Below are 22,842 nucleotides of genomic sequence, written 5' to 3'. Positions count from 1 at the left end.
ACCAAAACTTCGCTACTTCCATGAAGTCTCACAGCAAGCTGGGAATAATCCCCTTTCACTTCTCAATGGCTTTTATTCACATTTATCAATGTGGAGGTGAGATCTGAAGTTGCAGTCCAGCTAGGGTGAAATGGAAAAACTCTTGCGTATTACTCTGTAAACTTTCAAACGCACTAATGCTTACTTTTTTTTCTGAAGCTCTGTTTCAGAGGCTTTCAGAGGGAAGAAAGAAAGTTTTTTCTGAAACAGAGTTTCAGAAGTTTCAGAGGCAGAAAAAAAAGCAAAAACAAACAAACAAACAAAAAGAAAAAAAAGAAAAAACCCGCAAGGCACAGAGCTGACAACCAAGGAATCTATTGCTAAAATTCACCTCTGGGAACAGCTGATTGGGGGTATCCCGGGAGGCCAATCCACCCACCAATCAGCTTTTTTCTTATTTTCCTCCCCAAAACCTAAGGTGTGTCTTATACTCTGAAAAATATGGTAGGTAGTCCTTGACTTAGAACCACAATTGAACTTCCATCACTAAGCAGTACAGTCATTGAATCACACCCAATTATACAACTTTTTTTTTGCTGCTCTTCTTGATTAAATCTCCCTTCCCTTGTTGACTTTGCTTGGTTTTTTTTTGTTTTTTTTTTATTGGAAAAGTTTTACAATTACATTTTCTCCCCATTCCCCCCCCCCAACCCTCCCTAACCTCCCTAACCCTCCCTAACCCCCCCTAACCCACCCCTCCCCCCCGGACTTCCACAGAATATAATCCAAATCAAAATCCCCTTTTTATAAAACTTAAACCCCCTATATATTTTTCACATCTTTACAAAATTCAAATATTTCTATCTTTATATAATACTTTCAGTTAAAAGCTATCTGATACTTCCTAGTTTGATATTTATTCTGCACATAATCTATCCACTTTTTCCACTCCCATTCATAAGTCTCTTGTGAGCGATCTTTTAGATATGCTGAAATCTTCACCATCTCTGCAAAGTTGGCCATCTTCAAAGTCCATTCCTCAATAGTAGGCATAGCTTCATTTTTCCAATATTGACTTATCAGTAATCTCGCTGCTGTTATCATATACAATATCAACTTTGTTTCACCCAATGTAAAACCCTTAACTATACCCAATAAAAACAATTGTGGAGAAAACTGATTTTTTTTTCTTCAAAACATTCTGCATAACCCACCAAATTTTTATCCAAAAAGCCTTCACTTTCTTACAAGTCCACCACACATGATAATATGTGGCATCTAAGCAATCACATCTCCAACATTTTGGTTGAACATTAGGGTACATGCACGACAATTTCTTAGGATCTAAATGCCATCTATAAAACATTTTATAAAAATTTTCCCTCAAATTCTGCGACTGTATAAATTTAACATTCTGAACCCATATTTTTTCCCATGTTTCCAACATCACTGGTTCTGCAAAATTTTGTGCCCACTTAATCATGTGACTTTGCTTGTTGAAAGCTCCTTGAGAAGGTTGCAAACGATAATTACATGACCTCAGAGTGTTGCAACTCTCGTAAATGCATGCCTGTTGTGAAGATCCTGAATTTTGATCGCGTGACCTCAGGGATATTGTAATGGTCCTAAGTGCAAGGACTGGTTGTAATTCCCTTTGTTTCATTGCTGTCACAACTTTGAAAGTTTGTTAAACGAATGGTCATAAGTCAAGGATTACCTGCAAATGACAACCAAACTGACTCCTCATTCTGCTTGATTCTGTCCTGCTCATCATGAAACCTCCATCAGATGTTAGTCCTTGGAGTTAGTTCCACCAAAAATCACAACAATGAATATTAACTCTATGTTTTAGTGTTCCTGAAGGAAATCAACCCTGACAGTTTATTTGTTTGTTTGTTTGTTTGTTTGTTTGTTTGTTGGTTGGTTGGTTGGTTGGTTGGTTCAATTTAATGCCGCCCTTCTCCGGAGACTCGGGGTGGCTTACAATGCGTTAAACAATCGCCTTCATACTTTTGTATATACCTGCTTAGTAGGGCTTTCGCCCCGCCCCCCCAAGCAGTGTTCTTTTTTATACAAAGTCAGCTTATTGCCCCCACAATCCAGGTCCTCATTTTACCTACCTCGAAAGGCTGAGTCAATCTTGAACCTAGTGAGATTTGAACTTGCAGTAATTGCAGGCAGCTGGTGCTACTTAACAGCACTTTAGTCTGCTGTGCCATCAAGGCTCTTGGTGGTTCTTTGGAAGGACAGATCCTGAAGGTGAAGCTCAAATCCTTTGGCCACCAAATGAGAAGAGAGGACTCCTTGGAGAAGACCCTGATATTGGGAAAGACTGAAGGCAAAAAGAGAAGGGGGCGGCTGAGGATGAGATGGTTAGGTAGTGCCTTCAACACAATGGGCATGTATTTGAGCAAGCTCCAGAAGACAGTGGAAGATGGGGAAGGAGGTGGAGCTGACATGTTATGGTCCATGGACTGGCAAGAAGTCAGAGATGACTTGTCAACTGAACAACAGAAACAAATCCTTAGTGTAAGGTTACAGTAACAGAATCTCTCCTCCTTTACTTTCTCTACCCTCAAAACTAGGGAGGATCCTTTCTGAAATGCTTCCTATGGTCTCTTTTCCTTCTGTGGACTGAAATCAGTGGTGGGATTCAACCGGTTCACACAATTTCAGTTGAACCTATTGTTAAAATTCCTGGCTGGCCCCTCCCCTCCCCACCCCACCCCTTGCAGAAGTCCCCTCATGCCCCCACGTAAGTGCAGGGAGGCCTACTAGGCCCAAAACAGGTGCAGGGTGAGTGCGGAGTGCCCCCTCATGGCCTGTTTTTGCTTCCAGGAGGCTACAGGGAAGCCTACTAGGCCCAAAATGGGGTGTAGGAGGGGACGGTGCGGCCCCTCAGCGGCCCATTTTTGCTCCCAGGGGGGTGCAGGAGGTCGAGTGCTGCCTGTCACACCCCCTGGTCACACCCACCATGGCCATGCCCACCCAGCCAGTCATTAGGGCAGAGAACCAGTTGTTAAATTATTTGAATCCCACCACTGATTGAAATGCCTGTTGCATGACAGTTATCTGCTCTGCGGCTCTTCCTCCTGGCTCCCGAGATCATCCCCACATCCTATTTCAGACTATGCCAAGAGAATGCAATGTTAAGTAGCAAGTGGTCGCAACCAACAGCACCCCTAATGATTCTACGTCATGTCTAAAATTGTCCCCCTGTATTAAAAAAAACAAAACAACAACAGTGGAAAATATGGATTAGAAATGTAAAGTTTACGCAAGCCCAAAATTTAAGAGAGAATTTTTATAAAATGTTTTATAGATGGCATCTAGATCCTAAAAAGCTAGCCTGTATGTATCCAAGTTTGCAACCTAAGCGTTGGAGATGTGAATGTGATGATGCCACTTAATATCATATATGGTGGACATGTAAAAAAATTAAGGCATTTTGGATAAAAATATGGTGGATCATCCAAAACATTCTCAAAAAGAAGATAAGATTTGTTCCACAATTCTTTTTGTTAGGTATAATTACAGATTGTATGGTCATAGAGACTAAATTGATTTTAAATTTAATAACAGCAGCCAGACTTTTGGTGGCGCAGTATTGGAAGAAGGAAGACTTACCTACTATTGAAGAATGGGCATTAAAAGTAGTGAATTTAGCAGAGATGGCAAAAATTTCAGCATACTTGAAGGACCATTCAAATGAAAGATATATATTGGAATGGAGAAGATGGATTGACTATATTCAAAACAAATATCGGACTAAAAAGTTTCAAACAGCTTATGAATGAAACCAACATTTTATTTTTGAATTATGTTTTGTTAGTTGAAAGGGGAGTTAAAGAGCAAGAGGGAGTTTGGAGCCTACAGAAAGTTAGCATATTCTAGTTTATGTTTGTTAAATGTTATACCCTGTATTTGCTCTGGGAAGTCTGGGGTGGGTGGGTGGGGGGAGGGGGGTTGGAGGGAGAGGGGGGAATGAGGGATGGGGGGTGGGTGGAGAAGGGAAGGGGGGGAGGAGGAATGGGAAAAAGTTGTAATATTTGATAAAACTTTTTAATAAAAAAAAAACACGAAACCTGTAGTCAGGAGACAAATCTGAAGTCTCTTATATGCTCATTTCACTGTGAAGTCATAAAATAATGGTGGCAGGTCTTCAGGGTTTTTTTTTTTTCAGATTGAATCAAGTAGAGCACCAATAGTATCTTTCTAAAGACACCTACCATTAAACTCATTTTTTAAAAAAATAGAAGGTTATTATATCATACTGCAGAAGCCAATTATCCAGTTTTGCTTGCATCCCAAACCATATGATCTTAGAACAGTGTGTCAACTCACAAAGCATCCCTGGCCTGCTCTTGAATTGCCATAGGCAAGGGGGATGGGAAACCGATGAAGCAGCCCAGCAGCCAAAAACAGAAGCACATTCCAGACGTATCTCTCTCAAGGCTGTCTCCTAGGGTTACCCACAGCAGCCGGAGGGGAGTGATCTCTACAACCTGCGAAATGTTGGCGAATGTGATTGATGACACACTCTGGGGAGAGGGGGAATACAGGGTCATGATTGGGGCATATATTATGTGGGGTCAGAGTTGGCTTCACCTGGAACATGCCAACATTAAGCTCCTAATAAATAACTTGATTTCTTTTGAAGCTTAGCTTGAGGCTCACGATTTCATTAGGGCATCCGCCGGAACCCTGACCCAGTGTTTCTTGACCGTGTCAACTTTAAGATGCGTGAACTTCAACTCCCAGAATTGTGGAAGTTGAATTCCACACATCTTAAAGTTGCCAAAGTTGAGAAAGGTTGATCTACACTCGCTCATCTCCACAATTTGACAGCACCTTCATCACAACGTTGTAGGTTGTTTGCACAGCTGGTTTTATTTTTTTTTTGTTGGAAAAAGTGATAAAACACTTCTTAAAAAGCAGACTAACTGGATATCACTTTAGGCTGCCTCCAAGGGACTCTAGAGAAGACAGAGATGATGGCCATGAGGACTTATCCCTCAAAAATAGCTGGTAAGGCATTGTCATATCACAGAAGGCAATGAGGATAATCCATGTATATCCCAGGCTGGTTGCTTGCCTTAAGATGTTGCCTAGTTAATCGATCCAAATAATTTGTACGTTTTCATAACTTGATTCTTTAGCGACAGGATCAAGGTTCGATTCCAAAAGGTTTTATTCTCCTTTTTCTTTTTTTTTCTTTTTTTGTTTTGTTTCTGTCCTAGAAATATTTGCCTCTGGAGACTGAGAATTTTCAGCTTCCATCATGTCATGCTTCTTCAAACACAATAGCTCCTCTTCAGAGAACTCTTCAGGTGTCCTTCTGAATTAAAAACAAGAGAAGAGAAACACGTACCCAAAGCTTTCAGAGCCTGTTTTATAGCCTGTAGATCTTTTATACATCCGGTCTACCAGATCTCTTTTTTGCCTTTATTTTTATTATTTCACTATGTCCCTTGCTTTCAGGAAATGTTGTGGCCCCGCCCTCTGAGCCTATCTCATTGGAGGAAGAAAGCTCCGAACATGAGGGAGAGGAGTCAGCCAGGCCTCCCTCTCCAGGCCCCTCCCCTCTGGCACTGTCTCAGGTGCCGGCCGAGGGAGAGGAGATTAGCCAGGAGCCAGGTGTCTCGGATGAGAGTGAAGAAGGAGAGCCGTCATTCCTGGATGCACGCCAACGAAGGCGTGATAAACGGTTGCAGCAGTTAAGGAGGTGTGCTAGGGATTAGAACTGAGTCACTGGACCACACCCCAGAGACTATATAAGAGAGGGTGGTGGCTGGTAAAACTCCGTGACGAACAAAAATGAACTTTGGCTAGTCACTTGAACAACGTCTGAAGCTGCCAAAAGGGATATTGTTTTGCTGGACTATTTGCAATGCGTATGTAATTTCATGTTATCTGTTACAGTAAAAGCTCTTGGCAGACGGTGATTATATTGCTGCCAAGTTTGGGATAACGACCTGTGTGCGTGCCAAGTACTTTCTTAACCCTCGGCTGGCTGTGTTTGTGTGTGTGTGTGGACGGGACAGATCAGGAAACAACAACAACAACAACAACAACAACAACAACAACAACAACAACAAACAATTGGGTCTGAGGATACTCGAGTCCAATAAAATTGATTTTTCTGGAATCCCCATCAAAGCAGTTTACTGACTTCTCATGGTGTAACAAAACTTAGTAGGTTTGACTCTAATACTTGGGTCTGCAACTCTCCAGGAAGACTGGAATATAAAATAACAGAGCTGAAAGGTATCTTAGAGGTCATCTAGTCCATCCCTCTGGTTAAGCAGGAAATCCTATAACATTCTGGCAAAAATGGCTGTCCAACCTCATTTATTTATTTTTATTATTTATTATTCGTATTTCTATGCCGCCCACTCTCCGAGGACTCTGGGTGGCTTACACCAAAGACAGTATACTAAATAGCATATTGCCCCCAACAATCTGGGTCCTCATTTTACCCACCTCGGAAGGATGGAAGGCTGAGTCAACCTTGAGCCGGTGAGATTTGATCCACTGATCTGCTGAACTAGCAGTCAGCTGAAGTAGCTGCAGTACAGCACTCTAACCACTGCGCCACCTCAGCTCTGTCATCTCAAAAATCTCCAGTGATGGAGCACCCACAATTTTCTGGAGGCAAAACCATTCCACTGATTAATTGTTCTCACTGTCAGGAAATTCCTCCTTATGTCTAGGTTGGATCTCTCCTTGATAAGTTTCCATCCATTGCTTCTCGTCCTGCCTTCAGGTGCTTTGGATATTACCGTATTTTTCAGATGCACCTTTTCCCCCAAAAAAAGAGGGTGAAAATCTGGGCGCGTCTTATACTCTGAATGTAGCCCCACCCAGCTTCTCAAATGGAAGTTTCAGAGGCTGAAAAAAGCATCAGAAATAAAGCTTCAGAAAAGAAGCCCCCAAACAGAGCTTCAGAGACTTTTTTTTCTGAAGCTCTGTTTTGGAGGCTTTCAGAGGCAGGAGAATTTTTTTTTTCTGAAACAGAGTTTCAGAAGTTTCAGAAGCAGAAAAAAAAAGCAAAAAAAAGGAAGGTACAGAGCTCACAACCAAGGAACCTGTTGCTAAAATTCACCTCCGGGGACAGCTGATTGGGGGTATTCCGGGAGGCCGATCCCCCTGCCAATCAGCTTTTTTCTTATTTTCCTCCCCAAAAACTAAGGTCCGTCTTATATTCCGGTGCATCTTATACTCCAAAAAATACAGTAGTCTGACTCCCTCTTCTCTGTGACAGCCCCTCAGATATTGGAAGACTCCTATCATGTCACCTCAGACCTTTCTTAAGTAGAATAGATTTATCCAGTTCCCGCATCTGTTCATCATATGTTTTAGCCTCCGGTCCCTTAATCAACTTTGTTGCTTTTCTCTGCACTCTTTCCAGAGTTTCAACATCATTTTTGTACGGTGGTGACCAAAACTGGATGCTATGTTCCAAACCAACCAAATTGTAAGGTTAGGTTAAGTTAGGGTTTCTTGGTTGGCTAATCTAAACATTGTCTCCCCACCCCCAAAAAAAACTTTCCTGGGGGAACAATGAAGGCAACATAACCCCTTCTGCATGACCATATCCATGTAATTCCCTAGAAGAGTTCAACTTGAAGCAATCTTAGTTTTAAAGGATTTGTGATGGTGGAAGATTATTTTTGGAAGGTTTGAGGGTTTTGACCTTCAATGCGTCTTACTCATGCAATTATCCTTTGAAATGAGATTGATGGAAAGATAAGGAGATGATGATAATGCTTAAATGTTGGATTTGTCTGTCTTGGATTGAGGGGAAAAAAGCAGAGTTAAGTTAAAAAAAAATCAATTATCCTTTTGAGCTCTGGCAAATAAATGTTCTTACTGATATAGTAAGTAACAAAGAAGTTTAATGATAAATTCACCTGAAATAAAGATAGTTCTGAATTTATATATTTTTTAAAAAAATCTTTTTATATGTGTCAAAGAAAGAATATGCCATCATCATGACATTTCCATTATTGTACTCTACATAAATCTACATTTTTTTTTTCAGTTTTGAAGGAAAATGACTGGAGAGAGTTTTTCTTTTCTTTTGTATAAATATAACATTGCTTACAAATTGTACCAGCTACAATTAGCCTGAATAATTTGTATAACAGGAAACAGTGATTTATTATTATAGTTATGTATATATCATTATATATACAATTATAATTTAGAGGTTATGTCCAGTTAAAGTCACAGGATTTTCCTTTTCAGTTTTTCCAAGCCTAATTATCTTAACCAAGATCACCAAAGTTTGGCTATGTGCTGGATCTTGAATTCACTGTAATGTTTTTCTAGAATCCTAACTTCTTTTTTTTTCAATAATAAACCTTTATTAACATTCAAAATATTAAAATAAAAATACATCTATGACAAAAATACATCCGTAATAATTATACAATTCAACGTCATTCTGACTACCTAATTCTTAACTTTGTTCATATATTCCAAAATATTCCTACTTAATCAGACATATATAAACACAATTTATATCTGATTTTATTCTATACATTCCCTATTTTTAATTTCTATTCATTGATACCAATTTTCCCAAGTTTAGTAGTATTCCGAGTCTTCCTTATTGTTTAATTCTATAGTAAGTTTGTCCATTTCTGCACGTTCAAAAATTTTCCGGATTATTATTCAGTTTGTTGGTATAGTGGACATTTTCCAGCCTTGTGCGAGTACAATTCTTGCTGCTGTAGTAATATGAATAATCAAATATTTAATCTTTTTAGGATAATTTCCTTTAATAATCCCCCGGAAGAAACAATTCAGGTTTCAATTCTATGTGACAGTGTGTGATTTCTTTTAGCCATTTTTCTATTTTAGTCCAGTATTTTTTGACTTCTGGGCAAAGCCACCATACATGGAAGTAGGTACCTTGTTTACATTTCCAGCAATTAGGTTTTAGGTTGGAGTACATTTTTGCAAATCTTGTTGGGGCTAGATGCCACCAATAGAACATTTTATACTGATTTTCTTTATATGCAGCGGATTTTGTTAATGTATAATTTTTCTACTAAATTTTTTCCCAATCTTCTAATTCAATATTGTGTCCAATATTTTTAGCCCATGCTATCATTGATCCCTTTACAATTTCTTCTTCTAAATCAAAATTTAATAAATAATTATATATAGAATCCTAACTTCTAAATTCCTTCTCATCCAAGAAGTTTCTTCAGTTCAGGAGTCATACAAGAGACAGATACATCTGAGCCAGAGGTGGTATTCAGCCGGTTCGGACCAGTTCAGGTGAATCGGTAGTGAAAATAGTGGGTGGGCCAGCCCTCTTGCCCTGGCTCTTGCTGTCCTATTTAGGCATATTTTTGAGGCCGGGCGCATGTGCGGAAGGCATGCGTGTGAGCAAAGGGCATGCACGTAAGGTCAGGCGCCTGCACACACGCTCACATTTTCAGTGCTGGGCGAACTGGTAGGTAAATTATGTGAATCCCACTTCTGATCTGGGCCTTTCTTTGAGAGAAACCAGTCAAATGCTTTATTAGGGGAGCATCTGTTCACCACCAATTATTTCTAAATGCCACACCTCTCCGTCAGGGGTGAAATGTAAAATTTGTTACTACTGGTTCTGTCGGTGTGGCTTGGTGGAGAGGGTAATGTGACTGGGTGGGCGTGGCCAACTTTTTTTTTTTTTAACTTTTCAAAGCATTTTTTCTAATGCTTTGAAAAGCCTCTGCCGATCAGGCAACTCAGCTGGGATCATCAGAGACTTTTCAAAGCATTTTTTTTACCACCTCTTCGGCCAAGAGGTCGCAGAAAAAAAATGCTTTGAAAAGCCTCTGACGATCCCAGCTGAGCCTCACGATCATCAGAAGCTTTTTTTTTTTAACTTTTAAAAACATTTTTTCGTCGGAAGAGGTTGTAGAAAAAATGCTTTTAAAGTAAAAAAAAAAAGTCTCTGATGATCGCACAGCTCAGCTGGGCATGGGGGGGGGGCAGGGATTTTTGCTACCAGTTCTCCGAACCACCCGCCCCCATCGCTACTAGATCAGGCGATCTGGTCCGAACCAGGAGCATTTCACCCCTGCTCTCCGTGTATTTATTCCTTAACATATTTTTTGATATCAAAATTACTGTTTACCAGCTCTTCTTTTGATATGGTTTTGAGCTGAGAAAACTACTGGAGAATCTGTAAATTGTGGGAACTGATCATATGTAGTCAGTTTTCGTCTGTACAGTCACCTGGGAAATCTGGACCAATCCAGCTCATATCATACCAAAATTTGCAAAGTTCCCAACCTCCCAAACCTGCTAAATCTATCCGTTCATATATCGTTTTTATATTTGTTGATAAAATACATCAGTGGTGAAATCCATTTTGTTTTTACTATCGGTTCTGTGGGCGTGGCTTGGTGGGCATGGTGTGGCTTGGTGGGCGTGGCTTGGTGGGCATGGCAGAAGAAAGATACTGCAAAATCTCCATTCCCACCCCACTCTGGGGTCAGCCAGAGGTGGTATTTGCCGGTTCTCCAAACTACTCAAAATTTCCGCTACCGGTTCTCCGAACTACTCAAAATTTCCGCTACCGGTTCTCCAGAACCTGTCAGAACTTGCTGGATTTCACCCCTGAAATACATAAAGCACTCTTCTAATGTCCGTTAATTCACATGCTCTGTGTATTGAACCAAAGTTGCTAAACAGATTTCAGAAGGCTCCTGAACAAAGAGGAGAAAAATGAGGAAAGAAATATTTTTAAAATGACAAATCTCCTTTGAAAGGCTCCATAAGCCCTGTCCTATTCATCAGCTCCATGTCACTTCACCCTTTCAAACGGGACTGAATGTTTACTTGCTCTGTGGAGGACAGATGTTTCACAAATCCCCATCTGTTGAAGACAGATGTTTGAGAAATTTAAAACTTATCACCAGAATGGCAGTAATGGTATAAATCTTCACTTGGTGAATTCCTGTTTTTGCCACTATATATCAAAAACAGGCTTTCGAAGAGGGAAGGAGAAATTGTAGAATCCTGAAAGGATGGAATTAATAAAGCTAGACACCAGTTTTTCAATCAAGATTTATGCTTTATAAAGTATTTCTAAGTAATTTATGCCCTGTTGGCTTATCATTTCAAAGGTATTTTCTTACCTAAACAGAGAAACAGAGTGACCAAGTGTGGACAAAAAAACTGACTTCTTGCTGGCTTCCCCAATGAGTTTCCTTATGGTGAATCTGGCAGGGAGCATCAGAAATTTCCCTTCCTTTCCTTTTCCTTCCCTTTCCTTCCCTTTCCTTCCCTTCCTTTCCCTTCCCTTCTTTCCCTTCCCTTTCCTTTTCTTCCCATCCTTTCCCTTCCCTTCCCTACCCTCTTTCCTTTCCTTTCCTTTCCTTTCCTTTCCTTTCCTTTCCTTTCCTTTCCTTTCCTTTCCTTTCCTTTCCTTTCCTTTCCTTGAACTCAGTCAAAAAAGAGGAACCAACTTCTTCCCTGGTCCAACACCTCAAAGCCACAGGACATGATATTGACTTTAAAAAGACCAGAACTATCGCCAAAACTGAACACTTTAACAACAGAATAATCAGAGAAGCCATCGAGATAGAAAAACATCCACACAGCATGAATAAACGAGATGATACCTCCCGCCTACCAGCCATTTGGAAACCCGCCCTTATTGACAAACGAGTCCCTAACACAAAGAATGACACCAGACCCACACTCACGAGAGCCACACAGGATGTAACCACCACACATCCACGCAGAAAGCAGACTCAAACCCACACTGATGATGAAGCACGACCCCGGACCAGAAGCCAGACCACAGCTGCATCATTAGCCACCTTAAACCCCTCCAATCCATACATGAAGCAGACTGACACCCACCATGAAGAGATAGCACAGCCATGAACACGAAGCCAAACAACAGCAACACAGCTCACCAGCTCAAATCCCCCTGCTACTCAGACTGACCCGAGCACAACCAAGCCCCCACCTAAACAGAACACACACCCAGCCAATCAGAACACAGCCAACCCCCCATCCAATCAGAGCACAGCCAAACCCCCAACCAATCAGAACACACCTCTGCCCAATCAGAACACAGCCAAGCTCCCACCCAATCAGTTCACACCCCCACTGGCAGTTAAAAGGAAGAAACAGCTGCGATCACACACATTGCTCCTAGAAGCACGAAGCCGAGAATACCAGCCTGAAGATGACGAATGAGACTTCGTCGAAACGTTGCCAAGAAACCTCCAATTTTACATGGGAGAAAACCCGAATAACCAAAGACCTACATACAAACACCCGCGAAAACCTCAGAAAACATATATATATATATATATATATATATATATATATATATATATATATATATATATATATATATATATATATATATATATATATGTGTGTGTGTGTGTGTGTGTGTGTGTGTGTGTGTGTGTATGTATGTATGTATGTATGTATGTATGTATGTATGTATGTATGTATGTATCTTTTTTCCTTTTTCGTAGGCTTTTATGTGCATATCCTTTCTAGCCAGGTTTTACCTACGTAAACTTAGTTGTTCTACAGCCCTAGGTTCTGTGAAATCTCATTCACAAGTTTCTGGGCCTTTTTTCTGCTGACAAACTGCAACTCTGTGTTGCTCTCTGGGAGACTCAGATAGCTATTTCTGCCTCTTAAGGCGTCTTCGGTGAGCCACACCCACTTCTCAGATATCCTCCCTGTAAAGGTACAATATGCACATAAAAGCCTACGAAAAAGGAAAAAAGATACATTGTACCTTTACAGGGAGGATATCTGAGAAGTGGGTGTGGCTCACCGAAGACGCCTTAAGAGGCAGAAATAGCTATCTGAGTCTCCCAGAGAGCAACACAGAGTTGCAGTTTGTCAGCAGAAAAAGGCCCAGAAACTTGTGAATGAGATTTCACAGAACTAGGGCTGTAGAACAACTAAGTTTACGTAGGTAAAACCTGGCTAGAAAGAATATGCATATATATATGTATGTATGTATGTATGTATGTATGTATGTATGTATATGTATATATAGTATGTTATCAAATTCATTTGGCACAGTTTTGCCTTCATTTAAATCATATTCAATTCCCCAGATTTGAACCAAATCCCAACTCAGTCATAATTTTGAAGATGGTAATTGCAATATCTATAGTATCTATCATCTCTCTATTATTTCATCTGTCTGTCTGTCTGTCTGTCTGTCTGTCTGTCTGTCTGTCTGTCTGTCTCCCTGTCTGTCTGTCTGTCTGTCTGTCTGTCTGTCTGTCTGTCTATCTATCTATCTATCTATCTATCTATCTATCTATCTATCTATCTATCTATCACCACCCATTGGGAACACACAGTAAATTCACTGACCAACAAATTTTAGAGAAGAGAACTAGAATATTATCTTAATTAGGTCTGAATTTGCTGGATTTGCTCCAATACTGAGAGTGAATCAAATTGTCTCAAGGTCGGAGTCAAAAAGAGATTTAGAAAATCAGGGCTTTTCTTGCCCTACTACTCAGAAATGGCTTTATTTATTTTTCCTTGCTTTTCCCTAACAGAACAAGATTAAATTTCCAGACATAGCAGTTTCTGCTAAAGGGATAAGCTTCTCGTCTTCGGGGAAAAAATAGATGAAACTAACATCTTTAAATTCAGATTTGACTTTAAAAAAGAGACCATCTCTTTGGTTTGTGTTTGACTGAATTAGTTGACATTTGCATTCAAAATACCATCTTAAAATAAGAATTCTGAATACTATGATTGAGAACTGAAATGGAGCCTTAATTTGTGATTAGAAGGTGCTTCTGCTCGCAAGTTACTCTTTGGTTTCCTGTTCTTTCACCATTCTGATATTTGACAGAAAATACACTCGTATATACACACACACATAAACATATACACTTAAGCAGACTGTGTGCTTGTGTTGCAGATACCACATGTGGATTACTGTGGCACTCTGAAGCACCATTCAGCATATCGGGTCCTATGTTAGTTTTTATTCAATAGGACTCTCAGTCATCCAGGTCATGGTTGTCCCAAAAATGTTTTTTTCAAGACGCAACTGGACTTTCTGTTTTTTCTCTGAAGACTTTTCGCTTCTCATCCAAGAAGCTGAAGAAGCTGAAGCGAAACGTTTTCAAAGAATAGAATAGAATAGAATAGAATAGAATAGAATAGAATAGAATAGAATAGAATAGAATAGAATAGAATAGAATAGAATAGAAGTTGGAAGGGACCTTGGAGATTTTCTAGTCCAACCCCCTGCCCAGGCAGGAAACCCTACACCACTTCAGACAAATGGTTATCCAACATCTTCTTAAAAATTTCCAGTGTTGGAGCATTCACCACTTCTGAAGGTAAGTTGTTCCAACGATTAATTGTTCTAACTGTCAGGAACTTTCTCCTTAGTTCTAGGTTGCTTCTCTCCTTGATTAGTTTCCACCCATTGCTTCTTGTCCTGCCCTCAGGTGCTTTGGAGAATAGCTTGACTCCCTCTTCTTTGTGGCAGCCCCTGAGATATTGGAACACTGCTATCATGTCTCCCCTAGTCCTTCTTTTCATTAAACTAGACATTCCCAGTTCCTGCAAGAAAAACCAGAAAGTCCAGTTTCTTGGAAAAAGCACCTTTGGGATATTCCATAAGAGGTTGCTTACAAAAATCCCATTTCCCCCTTCATTGCTAGGGGGACATGATGCAATACCCTCATCCAACTCAAGGTTTGGAATGCATCTGAATGGGACAATTATCCACACAGATAAATTCATCAATGAACAAGGTAACTGTGACTTCACTTAAGCTCTCACCCATGGTGGAATGCTGCTGGTTTAACAATCCATTCGGTGAGCACGTGACTATCTCTCTCTCTCACGCCTAAGGCAGTGGTGGGTTGTCCCCGGTTCGGTCCAGTTCTTTAGAACCGGTAGTAAAACCGGCGGGAGGCTCCACCCATCAGCCACGACATCATCATTGGTGATCTGCGCATGTGCAGAAGCTCTCCTTGTGAACCGGTAGTAAAGTTAAGTAGAACCCATCCCTGGCCTAAGGTGCTTGCGCGCAGCACTGAAAATGGAGCATTTAGAAGCTCAGCTGCTTACCTGCAGAGCTGGCAGTGGAGTCGGACAGTAATGAGGCTGAGCGATGAGGCTGAGGAAGAACATGGGGCAGTCCTGGAGGCTGGGGAAGGCCCAGATGAGGGCTCTGCATCAGAGGCAGAGATGGGGCCAGGGCCATCGGGGAGTGATGTGCGGACTTCGGAACCTCCAGAGGCTGACAGTAGAGAGGCAGAGGAACAGGAGGAGCCTGTTCCTAGTGCACGTATGAGAAGAGCTGCCAGAAGGCAGGAGCAGCTAAAGCAGAAAAGATGACTTGGGAGCAGGGCCAAGAGATGATTGGCCCCTCCCATAAGGCTTAAAAGACCAGCAACGGCTCTTGGCCTCTTTGCCGGAAAACAACCATTGAGAGAATTGCTTCTTGTTTGGCTGTAGTTATTTCTTCTGTTCCTGAACTGTTGCCAAGAAAAGCCTTTGGCAGTTTGCCTAATTATCCCAAGGTCAGAGATAAACTAAAGACTGGTGTTTTAAGGATGTTGCTTTCATTTCATTTAGAATACGCTGAGAATGAGTTAATTCTCAGCTGTTTTAATAAAATCTGTTTGTTTTTTGGAACTGTTTTGCATTTAATATCAACTACGTGGGCCTGGGTCACAACATTACCTTCCAAGTCAGCAATGGTAAATAGAACAGCAAGGGGGGGGGGGAAATCAGCTGTGCCGCACGATTGAGATGAGCTACAAAGCAGGAAATAAAGGGCAGGATAGAGTGGGGGTAGGTGGGCGGGGCCAACTGCTCGTCAGCGCTACTGGTTTGCCCGAACCAGTCCAAACCGGCTGAATTCCACCTCTGCTCTCACCTGAGCAAGGCAAAATGTGGAGCACAGGTAGCCATGCCTAGACGCCAGCTCTTCAAATCAGAACTGCAAAGTGTTTTGTTTTGTTTTTCTCGTTTCAAAAGCCATTTTATCAAACTCTTTTGTTCTCTTTATTTCAGATAACAATATTTATAACACTGAGGCTCTTTCCTCTTTTTTTTTTGGAAGGCTGTACATTGCCAATTAAAGTTGATCCTTTGAAATAATCCTTGCTTTTTTGTGATGGATTCCCATTTCAAAACCGGCATTAAGAGGGAAAATGAGCGCCGTGGTTAATTTTGTTAGCTGGTTGTTTATTCTGCAACCGCACTCCGAATCGCACAGACGAAGGAACAATTAGATATCCTGCTTTTCAATTACGACCTGAATTTTATGTACGCAAACATATTAAATCTAAGAAGGCTAATCCTGCTTGAATTGAAATGAGCAAATAACAAGAGGAAATGGAAGAATTTGAGGAGGGGGGAGGGGAAGAGAGAGGAGAAGAGAGGACAAAAGATTTATTCAGAATGCTGAACAACAGAATTGGAAGGGATCTTAGGGATCTTCTAGCTCGGAAGATCTAAAATGGGTAGATCATGGCTAAAAAACATTATACTGCTATGCTAATAAAACCTACTTATATTCCAAACTAAGGGCTCTCAGTACTTTTTAAGAATAGCTCAACAGTTTATGTTGATTATAAAATAATCTGCAAAAGAATCTTCCTCTTCCATCATCTTGTCCAGAATTGAAAAGAAGTAAGAGGGAGAGAGAGAGAGAGGAGCTCTCCCCACTTGTGATATGCAGCATCTTCATAGCATCACTGAGCCATCTCTGAAATTATGTTAAGTCTGTCTTTAATACTCTTACTTAGAATAGAAGAGAGATGAAAGGGTCTTTTAGTCCAGTCCCCTGTTCAAGCAGAAGATCCTATATTATTTCAGACAAGTGATTGTCCAGTTCCTTCTTAAAAGCCTTCTTAAAAAACTTCTGAAGTCAAGTTGTTCCACTGGTTAATTGTCCTCACTGTTAGGAAGTTTCTCCTTAATTCCAGGTTGCTTCTCTCCTTGATCAGTTTCCAACCATTATTTCTTGTCCTGCCCTCTGGTACTTTGGAGAATAAGTTGACCCCCTCTTCTTTGTGGCAGCCCCTCAAATAGTGTTGTGGCCCGTCAGCAGCCTGTGCAGCTACTAGCTGATTCTGACAGCAAGGAGGCTGGGGTGGTCCTGCACCAGCAGCCTGTGCAGCTGGCACTCAAGTCAGACAATGAGGAGGCTGGAGTAGATGTGGTGCCAGAGGCGGGGATTCAGCCAGGGCCTTCAGAACCTCCAGAAGCTCCCATAAGTGAAGAGGAAGAAGAGGAGGAGCCTCTTCTTGATGCACGGGCGCGCAGAGCTGCCAAAAGGCAGTAGTAGTTCCTCAGGAAGAGGTCTCCTCGAGAGTAAGGCTTGAGGCTAATTGGCCACTCCCTTAGCCTATTTAAGGAAGGATGACGACTGAGGCAATTTGCAGGGAACAACTTCGTTCACTCTCCTTCGCGTCCTGATCTTAGTTCTCTTAGCAGTTTCCTGCAAATTGCTTCTGGGCTTTCTGCCAACCATAGTAAGATTACGATTATTTATTCTTTGGATTCTTGTAGGCCGTTAAGAAAGTTAACAGCCTTTGTTTGAAAAAGACTGATTTAATTTAGTAAACCAAGGTTTGTACAGACTTTGTGTGTGCTGCGTTCTTTGGGGTCCGTAGCTGGGGCAGAACAAATTCTGAAATCATGTTTCCCCCCCCTAATCAGGGATGGGATTCAGCCGGTTCGTATCAGTTCTGGTAATTGTAACCTGCCGGCGCTATGCCATCCCATTTAGCTGCATTTTTTAAGTTATGCGCATGCATGTAAGCGTGCACGAGAAAAGCACATGCACAGAAGGCCGCACAGGCCTGCTCACTTTTTCGGTGCTGGGGCGAAAAAGCCCACCTCTGGCCCTAATTCTTTTTTTTTAGATTCAAACCAAAATTCTTCATTTGGTACAATGGTGATTGAAGGCTTCCCGGGATCATGTGATGGTTATTTTCAACCTTCCTAGCTGACTTTCGACAAGCAAACTCAAGGAGGGGAGCCTGATTTGCTTAACGACTGCATGATTCGCTTAACAACAGCAGTGATTTTCTGTGGCAAAAAAACTCCTAAAATCGGATGTGATTCATTTAACAACTGCTTATGTTAGAAACAGAAATTCTGGATCCAATTGTGGTCGTAACTCAAGGACTATGTGTGTGTGTGTGATTGTATGTGATTGTGTGCATGTGTTTGCACAAACAGAGATCCCATCGTTCTCTCAAGCCACATAGAACATCCAATCATATGGGACAATAGGCCTAAGTTACATTTGCAACGCAGTCTTATAAAGTTGCATACAAAAGTTCAAACGAGCAGTATATATTGTAGAAAGTTAGCATCCACCCGCCTCTCCTAGAAGAATGAGATATTTTGAGGAATATTAAAAAAGGCAGAATATTATATTTCCCTAAATGAGAAATGGAGAAACATGGTTTTTTTAGAGGCAGGAAACGGACTCAGTCTTTCTTAATAGCCCCAAGCAGAAACTGAGGAGCCACCTTTTAGAAATGCAGATTTGGGTAATCCATTCAAGACAGGATATTTCGAAATTCACTGCAGCAAAATCTGAACAAAGGCAGAATGGTAGGAGTAGCCCTCACTCGAGATCCAACACAGAGCAAAGCCATTAAGCCACAATAGGAATTGCCCAACACCCTTTCAGAATACTAGGCCCTTCATTGCATCATCTCAGAGCAGTCCAAACTTCAACCAAACATAGCTCAGACAAACACCTAGGATTTGTAGTTTGCCTATAGAGCAAGCTACATAACCCCTACATCACCGCATAGGAATCTGAGAACAGTCAATAGAATATATGTTCTTGCACAGTAACAGGAAGCTCAAGTGCAAAGCCCAAAAGACGGTATCACACCACCACCCCACTCAACTCCATTTTGTCAGCTGCACCACAACCACAAATCCATGTGGTTACGCTTCATCAATAAACCATCTTTCCAATCAGCCTCTGTGTTTCGAGTGTCTTTCTCCCAGGTTGGAACTGAACTAGATGGATATTTCTTCCAACAATTCCAACATATCAAATGTAGAGTTACGTTGTTTTTGTGGCTGGTTTTTGTACATTGATTATGTTTATATGCTTAGATGTTTACCTAGTTTTAAAACATCTTTTGTTGTTGCTTTCAAATTACCATTTAATTTGTTTTTGGTCACCCAGAGTCACCAATTGGAGACGGGAGGAGTGTATACAATCAGATGAATTAAATAAAAGCGGGGGGGGGGGGAATTCTGATGAGGTGTGTTCATTTTGTTTATTGTTCTCTGACTTGGCCTGTCTATAACCTGTATTTATTTGTTTGTTTTGATTTGTACATCTCTTTTAGATTTGGCAGCATTAAGCAATTGTGGGGCTTTAATGCCAGACAGCATCAAAATACTGAGCATTTTTTAATATATATATATAAACATTCATATTTCTGAGTCTGTAATTACCTTCTCGCGAGTGAGACAGAAGTCTTACAAATCTCACCGGCTGCTTTGCCATTCTTTTTGAACTAAATGCAATTGTAGAGAACTCCCTCTGGGTTTCTCCCCCTCCCACTATCTTTTTTAAATTCCTCTCCCCCCCCCTCTTTTGACAGCACTTGCATTAGCAGCCACAGGTTGTTACAAAGGGACACGGTTCACACGATACAAAATTAATTAGAAAAGTCTGTTTTAATTGTAAATATGCCATTACAGTTAAACAAATGAAGAGCTGGGATTTTTTTAAATTTTTTTTTATTTTTTTGGCAATGTTCCTGATAGGTTGTGAGTCGCTTGCTTGGGGGTAGATTGGGGAAAAAGCTTGCCTAGCTAGCAAAACTATAAAAAGGGACAATTTGTCCCTCTCTGATGGGAGCTGGCAACCTGTTAAAACATATTTGGGTTGTTTATTCAAATGAAGTTATTTCAGAGTGAAAGAGTCAGAATATTGCTTGTAGCATACTTGCTCTGGTTTATTTATTAAGGCAAAATATAGAAAGATATTCCATTGAACAAGCTCAGGTGTCAGATTCTTTTGGTTTGGTTCATTTCTAAACCACTTGCTGCATATAGCATCCAAGGGAATAACTGGAACTTAATAATAGTTTCCAGCAGAGGTGGGTTTCAGCAGGTTCTGAGCCCCCATCTATTCTCTGCCTCTCAAGTCCCAGCTGATCAGGAGGAAATGGGGATTTTGCAGTATCTTTCCCCCGGAGTGGGGTGGGAATGGAGATTTTACAGTATCCTTCCCCTGCCACGCCCACCAAGCCATGCCATGCCCACCAAGCCGCACTCACAGAACCAGTAGTGAAAAATTTTGGAAGCCACCATTGATTTCCAGGCTTCGTTTAGAGGTGGAAGGCCATAGCTTGTATGACTCTTTAAAATGCTTTGCATACCTCTCAGGTAGAACACTCAGAGTTGAGCCAGATTTTCCGGTACCTGGGTGAGAAAATCTCAAAGATCCTTCTTCTGTCAGAGAAAAAGAGAAAAAAGAGAAAGAGAGAAAGAGAGAGAGAGAGAGAGAAAAGGAAAAAAAGAAAAAAGAAAAAAAGAAAGAAGGAGGGAGGAGGGAAGAAAGAAAAAAGAGAGAAAGAGAGAGAGAGAAAGAGAGAGAAAGAGAAAAGAGAAAGAAGAAAGAAGAAGGAAGGGAAGAGGGAAGAAAGAAAAGAGAGAAAGAGAGAAAGAAAGAGAGAAAGGGGAGAAAAGGGAAGAAAGAGGGAGGGAGAAAGAAAAAGAAAGAAAGAAACAGAGAAAGAGTGAGAAAGAGAGAGGAAAAGAGAAAGAAAGAAAGTGAGAAAGCGAGAGAGAGAAAGCGAGAAAGAGAAAGAGAAAGAGAGAAAGAAAGAGAGAGAGAGAGAGAAGAAAGAAAGAAGGAAGGAAGGAAGGAAGGAAGGAAGGAAGGAAGGAAGGAAGAAAGAAAGAAAGAAAGAAAGAAAGAAAGAAAGAAAGAAAGAAAGAAACTCGTTATCACATCAAAAATGGGCAGACTGAAGTGATTGTCTCCTTTCGCTTACTAGTAAGTTAGATTTTCAGAATGTGAAATCAAAAAAATAGAACTTCATGTCCACTTTCTCCATGAAGCCCTGACTGAAGGTATATCCCTCTGTTGTGTTTTAATTCTTTGGATTTTTCCTAAAGCCAAAGAATCCCAAATATTTTCTTGCATAGAAAGTAATCACTTTGTTGCCTTCTTCTGCATTCTTTCTAGCACTTTTATATCTTTATTTCAAGCTCTCCGCAGTATTCCAAATACCGATATACCACAAATTTGTATGAAAACATTAAAGTATTGGCTCTTTTTTTTTTGGGTTTCAATCCTTACGAATTCTATCACGGAATTCCTGCAAATGCCAGCATTAAGTCTCTATATAACACTCCAGAAATAATAATAATAATAATAATAAAAACGTATGAAGATCAGCTAATCTGACTGCACATTTTCCACATTGTGATGGATTATGATAAATTATAGCTCAATCCTGCACCTCTGTGGCTTATTAATATATTAATGCAAGGGAATTAATGTCCCTATTTATGCCTTGCAGATTTATGCAGGCCCAAAACAAATGATGAACATTTTACATTTCCAAGTTCTCTGCTCTACAGAGATGGATTTCAATAGGGCAATTCAGTCACCAAAAAAAAAAAGAAAAAAGAAAAAAAAGAAAGCCTGAAGCAATTTGCAAATTATAACCAGAAGCCTGCAGATTATGTGAGAACTGGGTCCATATTTCTTATTCAATGAATACAAAATCTATAAATGTTTTAAGTGGATGTGGTTTCTGACGGATTGAGTGAATTGGACAAAAATAAGGTGGTGGTGGTGGGGGAAATCAGAATTAATTTTAAATATTTGTTCCTGAGGGTGAAAGTTCATTCTTCAAGTTTGTGGGTTGGTTTCTGAATATTTCGTAACAAGGCTAAGTAACATCGTCAGCAGATGTTTAGGGGATATCAGTGTGTGTTTTCTTCTGTTTATAAGGACTTTGTGTGGTCAGTGGGTTTTGTGATGAGTCAGGTGGGGTGGGTGTGTCAGTTGAAGATCTTGTGATGGGTCAAGTGTGAGTGTGTCAAGCGTAGGTGTGTTGTGGCCCGTCAGCGGCTTGTGCAGATAGTAGCTGATTCCGACAGCGAAGAGGCTGGTGTGGTGTTGCGCCAGCAGCCTGTGCAGCTGGCACTTGAGTCAGACAATGAGGAGGCTGGAGAAGATGTGGTGCCAGAGGCGGGGATTCAGCCAGGGCCTTCAGAACCTCCAGAAGCTCCTTTAAGTGAAGAGGAAGAAGAGGAGGAGCCTGTTCTCAATGCACGGGCGCGCAGAGCTGCCAAAAGGCAGGAGTGGCTCCTCAGGAGGAGGTCTCCTCGAGAGTAAGGCTTGGGGCTAATTGGCCACTCCCTTAGCCTATTTAAGGAGGAACGCCGACTGAAGCAATTTGTAGGGAACAACTTTAGTTCACTCTACTTTGCGTCTGGATTCTCTACAAATTGCTTCTGGGCTTTCTGCCAACCTTAGTAAGATTGTAAGATTATCTTTGGTTTCTTGTAGACTGTTAAGAAAGTTTATTAACAGCCTCTGTTTTGAAAAAGACTGAGTTATTTTAGTAAATTAAGTTTTGTACAAACTTTGTGTGTGCTGTGTTCTTTGGACTCCCTAGCTGGGGCAGAACAGGTTATGTCAAGTGGGGGTGTGTCAAGTGTGGGTTTTGTAATGGGTCTTGTGCTGACCACACAAACCCCTTATAACACTGTAAGGCCCGGCCTCTCCCCCTTATTCAAGAAAGTAAAGTCTCGTGAAACTTAGCATTTCAAAAGGAAACTTTTATTGAAAGAGGTGATAGCAGGGTGAGAAAAAAA

Source organism: Pantherophis guttatus, chromosome 3 (genome assembly GCF_059756535.1).
Source record: "Pantherophis guttatus breed Tessera chromosome 3, ASM5975653v1, whole genome shotgun sequence".
In the NCBI taxonomy this organism is placed as follows: Eukaryota; Metazoa; Chordata; class Lepidosauria; order Squamata; family Colubridae; genus Pantherophis; species Pantherophis guttatus.
The sequence above is the reverse complement of the archived record's forward strand: the minus strand, read 5'-3'. Positions refer to the sequence as shown.